The 15,697-nt window shown below is 35.1% G+C and overlaps 1 pseudogene; it reads right to left on the reverse strand.

Annotated features, from left to right (window-relative positions):
- Positions 1-2,044: 2,044 nt before the first annotated feature.
- On the reverse strand, positions 2,045-2,951 carry LOC141416380 (outer kinetochore KNL1 complex subunit ZWINT pseudogene; annotated as a pseudogene).
- Between the last annotated feature and the right edge of the window lie 12,746 nt (positions 2,952-15,697).

Raw genomic sequence — 15,697 nt, forward strand, 5'->3', positions numbered from 1 at the left:
ACAAATCCTTTGTATTTAATAAAGAGCATCAGGTATTCCCAAAGAAAACACCAAGGGAAAATGGACAGCTTATAGTAAAATTATACAAACATACCAATAAAAAAGAAATATGTAATATCAGCCCATAAATTTGTAAAGTATGAATCTTTCCAAAAAGATGTCTACATATATTTAAGATGATGAAAGGTAAGTTCAAAATGTGAATCTTGAACCAGAAAAACAAAAACAAAAAAAGTAAAATAAAAATAAATACATTGGGTTCTCATATATAACTTCCTAAAGTAAAAAGCAAAAATAAAAATTCAAAAAACTAATGATTAGCAACATGCAATTAACAAAATATATTTAAAGAAACTAGAATGCAATCTGGAGTGAATAATGAATACAAAATAATATACGACATGAAGAAAACAAAATCAAAATCTAAGTAATAGTGTCTTAGAAGTAGCTAATGTAAAAGAGGTAAAAAACTTTTTAAAGACCTAAGACTGAAAATACTCTAGAATTATTCAAAGACTGACAGTATAAGACATTTATTTCAGATGAAATCATTCCACATGAAAGCACTGAAATGTAAAAAAAGGATGGCAAAAAAGGTAAGTAAATATAAAGCACTGACTGAATGAAATAATGATTTAAAAAGCTTAATTTTTAAGAAAGGCTAGAAGTAACAAGCTAAACAAAAATATCTTATTATTTACAAGTAGGAAGATCCATCAATGGACGTGCCTCCTATGCTTGCTTTAATGTTTAGAAGATCAAAATTTAGACTTTGCTAATTATGACAGTTAAAATGGCAGAGAAGAGCTTCTAAACAAGAGAAAGGATGAAAGGAATAAAAATAAGTAAATAAAACCAAAAGAAAAGCAATGAATAAAAATGAAAATGAAAAAATTGGCATAAGACAAATCCTGATTTTTTAAAGTAGCCTTTTAAATGCTGCATACAACTGATAAAGAAAGGCTGAAAATCAAAACAAGATGGAATTCAAGGGAAAGATATGCCAGGAAAGGGGTAACCAGACAGACATAATATTAATATTGAAAGTATTAGATTTCAAGTCTAAAAACATTAGCCTATAGATGAAAAAAGCAATCCACACCTTTAGTAAAGTAGCTACAAAGTATATAAAGCAGACTTAACAGAATTATAGAGAAATAAATCCATGATCCTAGTTGGAGACCTGAACACACCTCTCTGAGAAGGTAATATTCCACAAAATGTAAGTATATAAAAGATTTAACTGAAAGAAACAAAATCTAATAGATATATAGAAATCATTATACACAGTTCTAACATACATTTGTTCTAAAACCATATAAAATATTAAAGAAAGACCATACCAAGGCAAGAATTGTTTTCCTTGCCAAATATAAAAGTATTTATTACATAGATGCCATTCTCTAATGAAACTAAATTTAGCAGATTATTTTCCCCAGCATAGCAGAAAACCTCAAAATTATTTTCCAAAGAAAAATAAAGCAAAAAAAGTATAACAGAAAACAGAAAATGTCATGAATTGAAAGATTGTGAAAATATGTAAAGTCAAGAAATTTGCAGTCTTCAATGTTTATTTCAGAATAATCCAAATGCATATTATTATCTGATAATAATAAGAATTTATAAAAACTAGTAGTTTTTCTCTAAACAAAAACAGAAGGCAGGACATGATCACATTATCACTAGACCTCATTGAAACAGAACATACAAGGGTGGATCACGAAAGCCAATCAAATAATGAAAAAAGAAGAGTAATCAAGGTACGTGTTAATCCACAAGATATCAAGAATATAACATTAGGCTACCGTAAAACAGAATTAGATAAGCTCACTGTTGTAGCTCCTTGGGTACACAGCAAGGATCTTACACAAAACACTAAACAAACATTTGGATCAGTCAATAAAATTATCTTCTCCTGTCTAAACACCTACATAAAACATTGTTTATTGAATTAATCTCAGAATTTTTGCCTCATATGAATTTGGGCAAGCAAACCCTGAGGACTCAGGACATCTACACAATCTCCGTTCACACAAGTCCTGCTCTTCTCATGTGAATAGCTTTTGAGTCACTGTAGTTCTTCCTACCAGCACATGAAGATGAATGGGTAATAGAGAGAGCCAGAGGTTTTAAATGAAAAGAATCCAGAGATTACTCAAACTTGGACCATGGTCAGAAAACAGGTTGTACTTAAGAATTCATAATACATCCTGCATTAGGGATATGCAGACGGAGGAGCAGTTCCTGTGGTAGCTGGGCACTTAACCTTGGACTCAGGGACCAGGGTTTACCCTGTACGATATATAGCAGCTGGAGGAAGGTCTGGTGTTTCTGCAGCTTATCCTGTTTCTGTCCTTCCCACTGTTTCAGGGTTCCAAGTTCCTGATATAATCGCTCAAGCTCCTGCTTAGTTGCAGTCTGACGCTCTTTTACCTCTGGAGAAATCTCTGCCAGATTCTGTAAATGTTTTTCCTGTTGCAGCTGCCACTACTTCTGGGCTGCTCTGATTTTCTCCTTGGCCACTTGTTTCTTGGCCTTGAGCTACTCAACGGCCTCCTGGAGCTGTGTGCGCTTCCTTTGGGCCTCCTCCACCTGGAACAGGACCTTGGTCACAGCACTTCTTATGGCCTCCACATGCTCCTGATAGGTGGCCTTCAGCTCCTCCATTGCTCCTTGGCTGCAATTGCTTTCTGCCGGTTTGCGTCTTCAGAAATCAAGGGATCCAGGCCCTGGGAAGTATCCTCATGAGCCAGGAAATTCTGTAGGAAGTCTACTACCTGAAGCTGGCTGCAAAGCAGTTTGTCCTTCTTCCGGGAGTTCCTCACAAACTCAGCCAGGATCTGGGCTGGCAGCTCTGCCTCTTCTTGCAAGCCCATAAGTTCCAGGATGTCTGCCACTTTATCCAGGACCTCCCAAGATGCCGACTCCGCCGGGGTCTCTGCTGTCTCCATAGACTCCATAGCAGCGCAGCCCTTACTTCAGTTATGTGAATGCAAATTGGGTTATTTTCTAGGCGTCCCTGTAATTTAAATGAGATAATAGACAAAAATGAAAAGCACAGGAACTACTGTAAATATGCATTGACAGTTTCTTGATTTAGAAAATGGGGATAACAATTACAATACTTATTGGATGGCAGTGGTTTTTTTCCAAGTATTATTAAATTGCTTAATTCATGGTTGTTAATCTCACTCATGAATACATTCACTTGGTTAAATGATCAAATTTTCAGTATATGGCATCTGATCAAAAGAAATTTCAAAAAAAAGCTGTATGCAAAATTCTTGATGGCACATCAGCAAGAGGTTTTACATATCCCTTGGAAATACACACATCAAATTAAAATGCTTTTATGCATAGCATTAAATAAAAAAGGGGCAAGTATTTAATATGCATGTATGTTTTGAGGATCCTTTCAAAACATTGTGCCTTTCTTCATTTCACTGAAGTGAGATTTTCTATATTATATATGTGTGTTGGATAAAATTTTGATTTCCAACAAATAAGGCATATTTGCTTTTATTATTAATCACCCACATTTGTTCCACAGCAAAGTGATACATTGTCTCCTATCTCTTCTTATTCTTATATATAACCATGAAAATACACATGGAGTCTACACATTGTGTGTTTATAACAACACACAAATAAATTTCATTTTGTCCTTGGAAGAATATATCCATTTTTCTCAAGTAGAGGGGATGGTGTCTTTGAATGGGTGGCCTCAAATCAGCATGGCAATCCATTATTATTAACTAAGTGCAGAATGCATGCAAATCTCTTCCTCTCTAATCATATTACTTTTTGGAAAAGGTGAAAGTAACTATGTGCATGACATATATAGCACCAAAAAATGTCTTGAACTTAATACTGATTTTTGTGATTTTTTAAAGAATTTCTTCATTGTGGAAAGGATGAATTTGTTGAAGAAAACATTTGGGAAACTGTTGTTGAATCTGCAATTGTGTGAATCTCACCATGTACAAAAACCAAATCCAAAGGGATCAAAGACCTAAAACTTGAAACTATTAGAGAAAAACAGGAAACACATTATTATTCAAATGTAAACAAAGAAGTACTGAGTATTTCCCTGCTTCTCAGGTAATAAGAGCAAAATTTTATAAGTGGGAAAGTTTCTGTATAGTAAAACAAACACTCAATGGAATCCCGACGTAGCTTACATAATGGGAGAAAATATTTGTCACATAGTGATGTTTGTGGGGATTAACATCCAGAATATATAAACACCTCAAAAATGTGACACCAAAAAAGCACATAATCAAGTCAAACATTGGACAAGTGCACTGAGCACTTTTCAATTGAAGAACAAATGACCAATAAATGCATGAAAAAATGTTCAATATCCTTAGCACAGAAATATAAACCAAAACTACATTGTGAACTGAATGTGGCAGTTTACCTTTCTGACAAGACAGAGGTAGGGGTTATGAAGTCAGAGTCTGGACAGTGCAAAAGTAAGAGAACCTATTTGAAAAATAAATTAAAAAGAAACTAAATTAAAATGGGTCTTTGGTGTGGCTCAGGAGTTACAGTGTGTGGCAAGCATAATGTCCTATGATCAAATCCCAGTATTGACAAAATAAACTACATTGAGATTCCCCCAAATACTAGTCAGAATGACTATTATTGACAATATAAATATCGATAAAAGATGGTGAGGATTTGTATAGAAAGGAACTCTTATTCCCTGCTAGTGCGAATATAATTAAGTCACCACTATGGATGATCCTCAAAATTAAAAACTGAATACCCATATCACATCTGTGTATACCCGAAAGAATCAGTCAGCTTATAACAGAAATATCTGTACATCCATGCTTATTACAGCGTATTCACAATAGCCAAGTTATCAAATAAGTCTAAGTGCCCTCAATGGATGAATTAATGAATAAAATATGAGATACATACACAGTGGAGTCTTCAGTCCCTAGGAACAATCAAATAATTTTTCTACTGGAAATGGGTGGAACCATAAATCAGTAAGTAAATGATCCAGTTCCACAATGACAAATATTGCATGTTTTCTCTCATTTATTGAACTTGTGTGGAAAAATATAAAACAGCAAAATCAAAAATATAAGAGTGGACTACTAGGGATTTCTTAGAAAAAGGAAAATAATTAGGAGTGGGGAATAAGATAAAGAAATGGAGGGGTAAATATGATCAAAGGATAGCAGATGCATGCATGGAAATACAAAGAAATTCATCATTATGTACGTTAGTAGATAACAATGAAATAGTGTGAATATCTGGAATGTAACTCAGCTCAAGGCAACCCTTGAGCTGCCTCCCTATCTTTGTGCCAATAACTTTCTTTCACTTTTGAAAATCTGGACTATGTTTATGAGTAATAGATACATGCATATGTGATCAAATTCATTGTAGATCACATATGTACTTAATATAAACACAAGAAGATTTATTTAATATTGTCTATACTTCAGTAGGATATTCCTGAAAACAGAAAAGTGCAGGGAGAAAATCACCAAGTGTGTGAAACCACAGTGCTTTGTGCAACATTGTGTGATACAAGGAAAGATTTATTCAATAGTTAAACATATTTTTCTTAATGACCAAATAAGCTACAGTCTGGGGAATCAGATGAAGTTAGAGTAGTTATTCTTCTCCAAATACACATTTATATAAGAAAAAATTTTCTTTGAGAAATATGAGAAGTGTAGGACAGAAAAGTTTACGTGAACTGCATATAATTATCATTGAGTATAATCATTAATATCTAAATATTGCTATTCCCTAGTTATATACTTGCACTATACTGTATACCATATCGAGTACCCACAACATGTTTAATTATTCCTCAGTTAAATAGTTTGTAGTAGAAATTAACTTAAATGTCAAGGTTCAGATAAAAACAACCTGCCCTACACAACAGAAATATTAATTACAATTTATAAGATTCAATATTAAATTTTCAAACTCTGAATCTTAACTACCTTGTCCAACACTCTTAAAGTTTGAAATACATGTTGAGAGGTCTTAATAAGAGCTACATCTCAGGTCTGTTTTTAAACACTGACCAATTTGCAATATAATCAAGAGCTTACACTTTTTCTTCTTTGGCAATTTGTAGGGTAATAAAAACTTAGAGAACGATATATAAAACTACAAGAATATTCGGTATTGCTGGCAAGAGTAGATATTTGTACTTAATTATCATGTTCCATCTTTTTTGTAGTCTTTGCTTGTGTTCTAGACATCTTCCTGTGTGGTGGGAAAAAGTGTGGAAATGGATTATCATGGTTCTCCTTACAGATGTTAACCATGGAAGTTTTGTTATTTTTCTCTGTTGTTTCTATGTGGTAGTTGTCCAGTAGGAGTTCTTTAATCCCTCTGTATCTGTGCGTGATTGTGGCCTGGTTGTCAGCCAGGAGTTTTTGTCCATGGTATTTTTTATACTGAGGTATGCACCTTAGTTTGCCATGAATTAAGCCTTATATAACTCACGGTGCACTTTCTATAAAATGAAGTGTGATAATATCTCAGGAGTAAAGCATGCACCCTACATTTTCAAGCTCCTGGTCTCAACCCCCATCACAACAATGAAAAGAAAAATCATCCAGTATTATTAGCAACAATTTAAAAGCAAACCACATAAGAACATAAAATAGCAATATCAAAAATTTTAACTGCTGGAGAAGAAAGAGGCAGAGATAAACTAAAAAGTGAAACATTAATGAAAGTAAAACTTATACTAAAAGAAAGAAAATGAGAATGAATACATGGTCTAAAGTAATTTTTTAGCAATAGATATGACTTGCCAAATGTTGTAAAAAGCTAGTCAGAAAAAAATACAACAAAAAGAAGTGAAAAAAATCAAAAGGAATGTGAAATAGAACTTTTACCCAGAGATCCAGTTTGTGTGTTGTCTATCTGGGATGGTTGTAGCTTTTCAAATGTAGTCAATTGGGTTCCTACTCATATCCAGTTTAACAGGCCAAACCACAAATGGCACTACAGAGATTCTCTCCCCAGCTTGCCTATTAATGTGAGCTAAGACAATGCCCCTGTGTTAATGGTGCTTGTGTAGTCTGTGATCAGAAGAATTAAAAATTCTTTGTATTCCACCAGAAAGAATTCATAGTAGGACACATGGGTGAAAATGGAGTTTATTAAAAGATAGGGAAAAGTAATACAAAGGGTACAGTGGTGGGGCCCAGGTGGAATCCCAAAGATGAGAGAGCATGTTTCTACTCTCAGTTACTTTTACAATCTACCATTAACTTAAGGGAAGGGAAGGAGATTCCCAGCCAATAACTGATTGTTGGGAAGGGCAGGTGAGGGTAATTGAGATTCCCACCCAGTAATTATTGAGTAGGCAGCAGCTTGGGTGGTTTCTCAACAGGTGAGGGTAGTTTGGGCCATCCCCAGTCAACCTACATGAGCCCCAAACTTTTCTTACTTCTAGTCTGCCTCAAATTCTCCCTGAGAAACAATATTTAAAAAAAGTCTCTTGGGGTGTTATGGAAGTGGGGACTGTACATCTTCAGTATCTGCTTCAAGCTGACAAGGGGCAGAAGACCCTATCTGTAGAGGGAAATCTTCTCTCCTGTTTCTTTCTCTTGGGACTCATTTGGATATGAGGTGTCTGAACTATTGTCCAGCATAGTTAAGGTTTCTCATGGAGATCTGGGTTGTTCACAGAGACCTTGTTTATTTGTAGAGATCAATAGCCTTGTTACCTTATTACTGTGTCCTAAAGGCTTTCATTCTGGAAGAGATAAATCTGATTAGAAGGCACGAACTGAAAATTAACAATGATTGGCACGTCAGAAGGGGTCCTGCCTGATATAGCAGGAAGGATAAATAATCTAACCTTTTATCTTGAAAAATGAGAGTCTTATGGTTACTTTGTCTATAGGTGTATCTGTATCTATTTTTAACTCTTAGATGGCTCATTATTTTGGACTTTCACTATAATGGGCAGTTAATGGCTGACTACATCAGGGGCCAGGTGTACCAGGGAACAGGTGTCAGTCCAATTAGACAAGAAACATACAGAGAAAACTCACAGTGTCCTTAAGCAGAAGTTAGATACCATTGAAAGTTATACTGCCTGTGTTTAGAAGGTATTGGTCAAAGACATGTGTTTGCCTTTTGCTGGAATCCTAGAAAAGGCATAAATATTAGAACACATGTGTAAGAGCACCTTATAAAAAATCTCTCAGCTTTGGATACTTTTAGAGGTCTGGCATAATTGACTCCATCTGAATCTGTGCATTCCTTTTGAACTGTCTTGGGTGGCTGAATGCACTTGTCCCTCTGAGAAGTTTGGGGATCCTGACTTCTCCGCGGTCACATCCTCTTAAACTGTTTTTTGAACAGTCATTTCTGAAGATTTTGCCAATTTGGCAGTTTTGTCCACTGGTGCAGGAAAGGATTTTCCCAGAAAGTCAGATTTTGTCCCAGGAAGGAGGGAAACTGCAACAGATCAGAAGACAATGCCAAAGAGACCTTTAGTGTCAAATCAAGCAACAAAGACATTTATTTTAAAAAATGGCTCTTGAGCTGGGATTAATTAAATCTAACTGTCTGTCCCATAGGGGATGTTATTGACACCGTTAAGTTGTTGTAAAGTATCAGAGACAACAGTTATAAATCTTTACAAGGAAGACACAAAATGATCCCAATATTTAAGTATGTCTGTCCTGGTTGATAGATAAACACTCATCAGAATAATCTTCCATGGGCTTGTTTATAAATGTCTGAATAGGACTGGAACAATAATGACAAAACTTAAAGTTACTGTGGTTAATAGTTTAGCAATTAATAATATAGTACTACTAAACCTCTCTTATTACAGTTGGGAACATACACAAAAACTTGTAAAAGAGGCTAAGACACCAACTTGGTATAGTGTACTTTTATAATTACTTTAGAAGGCTTATATATTTGAAGATGACAAAGACACATAGCACATAAAGGAGCCAGTAACAGCATCACAGTTTAAACCTTGAATTTTGGTTAGGTAAGTTCTGTCAATACAATGCTTACAATTAACAACCCTAAATTTTCCAATGGTTAAGGGATGGCGATATCAGTAATTTCAAATAACCTCTATTTTGATGCTCAATTGTATACATCTAGCAAATGTCAGATAAACCAATATTTAGCTGCCAAAGAAATGTCAGGTAAACAAGTGCTTAGCTGACAAACAAATTTCAGACTTAAGTGACAGAACTTTTAGCATTTGTCATAAAGGCAGAAATGTTAAAGACCTTATTAGAAGGTACCTTATATAAAAGAATTACAGTTGTTTACATGTATACACTTTTAACTCTATAAATAATTTTATGACATTTAGATACACATATAAGACTCTAGTATTATAACCATTTAAAAATTTTTTACTTAGTTTAAACTTCATTCCTTTGTTGTCATCAGAAAAATACCTTAGGGTTTTTGTGTGTGGCAATAGACTAATTTAAGCAGAATATAAAGAACAGTAAATGGACTATAGCTATAAAAAGAACTAGCCATCTTATTTTAATTAACAGGATCAAAGCATCTCCCAACATTTAAGGATACAGCCAAATGAATATGTTGGCTTCCCCTGTGCTAGCTGATGGAAAGAAAGAGATGGAATAGGGAGGGGGAAAATCCATTTACTCCTCCACCCCTGCATGAGGGCTCCTGAATTGAATTCACCATGGTGGATGGTAAAGAATGAGAGGAAAGGGGAGGAGGATAGTTGCCCCTTTTGGAGAGAGTGAGATTGATTCCAAGATCATCAGGGTCCCTCCCCTTTATATCTTGGAAATCTTAATTGCCTAAAAAGACTTCCTACATATGTCTCTGTGAAAAAATTGTAGGATCTCCAACTTCCTACCATTCTTCAAAAAGGCCAGTCTCTTTACATCCCTGCATGAGGGTTCCTAAATGGGATGCTGATCCTGAATACCAACTGAGCTATTGAAAACATCAGAATTATTATGATCAGTACAGAATACAAATTGTACCAAGGTGAGCTTGGCTAGTACAACCCCATCACTTGTGGTCAGCTTTCACATCAGGCCATGGGGTAGTTAGCTTGTAAACTGAGAATAATAGGGAAGGAAGTACATTTTAATAAGATAAAAAGATCAATGTTGTAATTGATTAAATACAAAAACAGAGATAAGGGGGTATTCTATGTGGAGGATGAACTTTTTTTGGTTTTGGTAAAATTTTCAAATCCAAAGACAAATACTAGTGGTTTTGGGCTAAATACCAAAAAAAATAGGTTTGAGCTCCTAATTTTCTACTTTGTAAACTCAGAATGATGATCATTTGCAATTTTATTTGTCCTATTCATGTTTCCCCCATGGCACAGAGGACACTTGGTAAGAAATTCACAATAATTTGTCATTAATTGATATGTAGATAACTTAATCATATACTACATTAAATTGCATATGAAAGAAACTATGGTAATGAGCTTTGTGAGGGCAATATTTTGGAAAAGAAATGACCAAATGATTCATGCAAAGTGCAATTTTAAATATAAATGGTGCATTTTGAGATCTTTTAGAATGCATGGTGAGGAGCAAAAATTAAATATGTAACTTCAGTAATGCCATAATAGACAGTTGTAGGATTGCTATTACAGATTAATATAGAGGACAACTTGGAATTCACACTTTAGTAAGAGAATGAATTATTGTGTCATTTTCTCAATTCTTTCTTTTTTTCTGTTTATTATTGTGATGGGTGTCAGAATATTGTGACTTGTATACAGGTTCTTACAATGTATCAAATTCTTTCTTTCATGATATATATCTTCAACACTGTCTTTTTAACTTCAGTTTTTAAGACTTACAACAAGTTATATCTACTGTTCCATGTTCATCCCTTTATTATTTGGAGAACATTGAAATTTCTCCCTATTGCCTATAAATGGATTTTGTTTCTATTTCAAGAAACTATTCCAAACATTCATGATAATATAAAATATGAAAATATTTCTTTCTAAAATCTTTTTCCCTCTTTTTTTATTGGCATATATCAATTGTACAAAGGCTTAAATTGTGATTTCCCGTACTTGCACATAAGATACTGGGCCAATGTCACCTCCTTGGTTAGTCTTTGTTACAACCTCTCTCCATTTTGCAAGCAATTTAATGGGTTTCATTATTCTGTTCTTATATATACCTATGAAGTACTTCAGTTATATTGATCCCCTTATCACTCTATTCTTTCACCAAAAACCCAACTGGTTCTCACACTCAACTGTTTTGCTTGTTTTGTAATAACACGATTCATATTTATTTAGGTCTTAATCTCAATTTGTTCATCATCTCTGAAAGATAGAGAGCTTCAGGGACACAGGATTATACCATCTGTTTGGATGACAAATTGTCTTCATTATTTCTTGTGTGATGGTATAATAATTTATATAGTGGTATGCAAACAGAGATGTGCTAACCATTGCCATTAAAAGGCTGTGTTTTGATATGTACATGAATGACATTCATCTCTCTCCTTGACCTAGTAAAGGTCTCTGTGTAAACACAAATATGCAACAATCTTTCAGACATCTAAGGTTAAAACACTTAGAATTCAACTAATTTTTTGAATATTGTCAACTTTGAAAAGATGATGATGGCTAAAGTGATGATTATATCTATATTTAGTAAATTCTCATCCATGTTCATAAATTTTGAGATTAATCCTGGAGGACTCTAAGCAATATCATCAAAATGAAAGCATTGAGAGCTTCAGGGATCAGTACCAATTGTGTCCCACAAAACCAATAAACTCAGGAGCAGATGAATATCACCTTCTCTGAATGTAAATCCCATTAATTAAAGATGTAATTATGAGAATGAACATTTTAAATTATTGGTCCATAACAAGGTACTAAACACTGCTCTGATCAGATGTAGTGGACTTTGTACTACATCCTTTCAAGCACCCACTTTGTTAATTACTATTTAGTTAGAAATACACAGTTGAAGAAATTAAACAGAGTATGTTTTACATCATGGTAAAATTCAGGCTACCTTTAAATGTCTGGAATGATTACTTTCATAAATTTTCTTATTTGAGTGATAATATGAATAAATTTGATGGGAAATCATTTTATTGGTCTCTATCAAAATTAACTACATATATTACATGGCCCTGGAGAAAAAGTTTTGTGGCATCAACATTGTAAAATAAGAAAATGTCTCAGAGCAGGTAAAATTAAAGACTTAAATGGGCTCACAGTAGATTATCATTTTCTGCACTCTTGAGTTAGGTAAATGGTAAAGCTATCAAATTGTGCATCTGTGAGTTGCAACAAATATCAGTGGAATTCAGAGGATCATCAGGAACTTTTCAGAGGGGAGGCTAAGATGGGACATAGACAATGGACCTAAGGAAGCTGAGGTCTCTCAAATTCAAAATAATACTTGAGATTCATACTAGCAAGGTTTGAGTAACCTGACATTTTCTACAAGTAAGATACTGGCAATACCTACAGGGAACATGATATACAGTGAACAATAATTAAGTTAGCTTTTTAAGCACATAACTACCTCAGAAACTCTCCTGAACAAAAATAGTTTCTTAATAAAAGGAGGGAAATTTCACCTCTGAATTGTCAAGGTGGGGCAGACTACTGGGTGATCCAGCCTGTGTAGGGGAGAGATGACCCAGTCGAAGCCTGGAAAAATTAAGAACACATTTGATCACCTTGGAAAAATATTAATGATCTGATACTAACATGTGTCCCAAAAAAAGGAGTTTATTTTAAAAAATTATTTATACATTTATTCATAGGTGTATATTTTGTTTGGGCCATCTCTCCTCCCTGATCCCCTCTCCACTCCCCCATATCCCCTCCTCCTCATTTTCAAACAAAACTTGTTCTGCCCACTTCTCCAATTTTGTTGAAGAGAAAATATAAGACATAATAAGAAAGACATAACATTTTTGCTAACTTGAGATAAAGATGGGTATGCAGAGAGATTCCTAACATTGCTTCCATGCACATGTGTATTACAACCTAAGTTGGTTCTACTCTACCAGACCTCTTCACATTTCCTGGTCCCCTTCCCATAGTGGCCTTGGTCAGTTTAAGAATACATTATTAGCTCCTCTACAGTAGACACATCAAACACTTTCAAGTTTTAGATTTCCTTCCCTTTCTCTATTCCTTCTGTATGTATTCAACCCTTAGTGTGTTGTGACCTATGTTCAATAATATTAGTGCATTTGTTTTAGGTTTATAATCCACATATGAGGGAGAACATATGATTTTTGGCCTTCTGAGCCAGGCTAGTTCACTGAAGATGATGTTCTTCAGTTCCATCCACTTACTTGAGAACTACAAAATTTCATTCTTCTTTGTGGCTGAGTAAAATCCCACTGTGTACAAATACCACATTTTCTTAATCCATTCATCAGTAGTGGGACATCTTGGCTACTTCCATAAGTAGCCTCCATAACTTGGCTATTATGAAGAGTGCTGCAACAAACATGGGTGTGCAGGTGCCTTTAGAATAGCCTGAGTTGCATTCCTTTGGGTATATCCCTAGGAGTGGTATTGCTGGATCACATGGAAGATCTATGTTTAGTTTTTTAAGAAGCCTCCATATTGTTTCCAAAGTGGTTGTACTAGCTTACATTCCCCACCAGCAGTGTGTGAGGTTTTCTTTTTCTCTGCACCCTTGCCAACATTTGTTGTGGATGGTGTTTTTGATGATACCAATTTAACAGGAGTGAGGTGGAATCTTAGTGTGGTTTTGATTTGCATTTCCTTTATGGCCAGGGATGGTGAGCATTTTTTCATGTGTTTTTTGGCCATTTGGATTTCATTCTTTGAAAAAATTCTGTTTAGTTCTGTCGCCCACTTCCTTATTGGTTCATTGATTTGGGGCAGTTTACTTTTTTGAGCACCCTGTATATTCTGGTTATCAGTCCTTTGTCTGATATATAGCCAGTGAATATTTTCTCCCACTCTCTGGGTGGCCTCTTCAGCTTAGAGATCATTTCTTTTGTTGTGAAGAAGCTTTTTAATTTCATGTAGTCCCATTTGTCCATCCTTTTTCTTAGTTGCTGGGCTGCTGGAGTTCTACTGAGGAATTCTTTGCCTGTACCTATTACTTCCAGGTTCTTTCCTGGTCTTTCCTGTACTAACTTCAGAGTTTTGGACTGACATTAAGGTCCTTAATCTGTTGTGAGTTGATACTAGTACAGGGTGACAGGCATGGATCTAGTTTCAGTTTTCTGCAGGCAGATAACCACTTTTCCCAGCAACACTTGTTGAGGAGGCTGTATATTCTCCATCATATGATTTCGGCACCTTTGTCAAAAAGAAGGTGGGCGTAGCTGTGTGGACCCATGTCCTAGTCTTCTGTTCTGTTCCACTGGTCTTAATATCTGTTTTGTGACAGTACCATGCTGTTTTTATTGCTATGGCTGTGTAATGTAGTTTGACATCGGGCATTGTGATATCTCCAGCATTGCTCTTTTTGCTGAACACTGCCTTGGCTATTCGCAATCTCCTGTGTTTCCAAATGTACTTTCAGGTAGATTTTTCCATCTCTGTGATAAAAGTCATTGAGATTGTGATGGGGATTGCCTTGAATATATAGATTGTTTTTGGTAGTATAGCCATTTTTACTATGTTAATTCTACCAATCCATGAGCACAGGAGATCTTTCCACATTCTGTAGCCTTCCTGAATTTCTTTCTTTAGAGGTTTGTAATTCTCCCTGTAGTGGTCATTGACATCCTTTGTTAAGTTCACTCCTAGGTATTTGATTTTTTTGAGGCTATTGTAAATGGAATTGTTTTCATATATTGTTCTTAATTTGTTCATGGTTGTTGTACAGAAATGCTACAGATTTTTGTAATTGATTTTGCATCCTGCTACATTTCTGAAGCTGTTTATGGTGTCTAGGAGTTTTTGGGTAGAGTTTTTTTGGGTCTTGGAGATATACGATCATGTCATCTGCAAATAGGGATATTTTGACTGTTTCTTTACCTGTTTGTATTCCTTTTATTACTTCTTCTTGCCTTATTTCTCTGGCTAGGAATTTCAGGACTATGTTGAATAGGAGTGGGGAGAGTGGCACTCTTGTCTCATTCCTGATTTTAGAGGAAATGGTTTCAGGTTTTTCTGCAATAAGAATAATTTTGGCCATAGATTTGTCATATATAGCATTTATGATGTTGAGGCACATTCCTTCTATTCATGGTTTTCTTAAAGTTTTTATCATGAAGTGATAGAGTGTCCTAGGGTGGAAGTTATTTTCACTCAGTGCCTGAAATACCTCACTCCTTGCCCTTCTAGATTTTAAGGTTTCCATTGAAAATCTGCTGTGATTTTGATTGGTTTACTTTTATATGTTGTTTGTTGTTTCTCTCCCAAAGCCTTCAATATTATTTTTCTGTTCTCTGTGCTTGTTGTCATAATGATAATATGCCATGGGGAGGTTCTATTTTGGTCAATTCTCAATCACAAGTAGTTAAATTAAAAGCTCATGTACAGATCCCAAGCTTGGCCACTGCTCACATATAAGTTCCTTGCAGGACCACTTGGGAGAACTTGTCTAAAAAACCAAGCTGAACCTAACTGTCCAAACCCCAGGAAGAGCCTGTGCTTAAGCACCATGAGCACATCCCCAAACCTGTCAGGTATAGAGGGGCACCACCAATTGCCAAACAACCCAGTATGTAAACATTTAGT

The sequence above is a fragment of the Castor canadensis genome, chromosome 14 (assembly GCF_047511655.1).
Source record: "Castor canadensis chromosome 14, mCasCan1.hap1v2, whole genome shotgun sequence".
NCBI classification, from domain to species: Eukaryota; Metazoa; Chordata; class Mammalia; order Rodentia; family Castoridae; genus Castor; species Castor canadensis.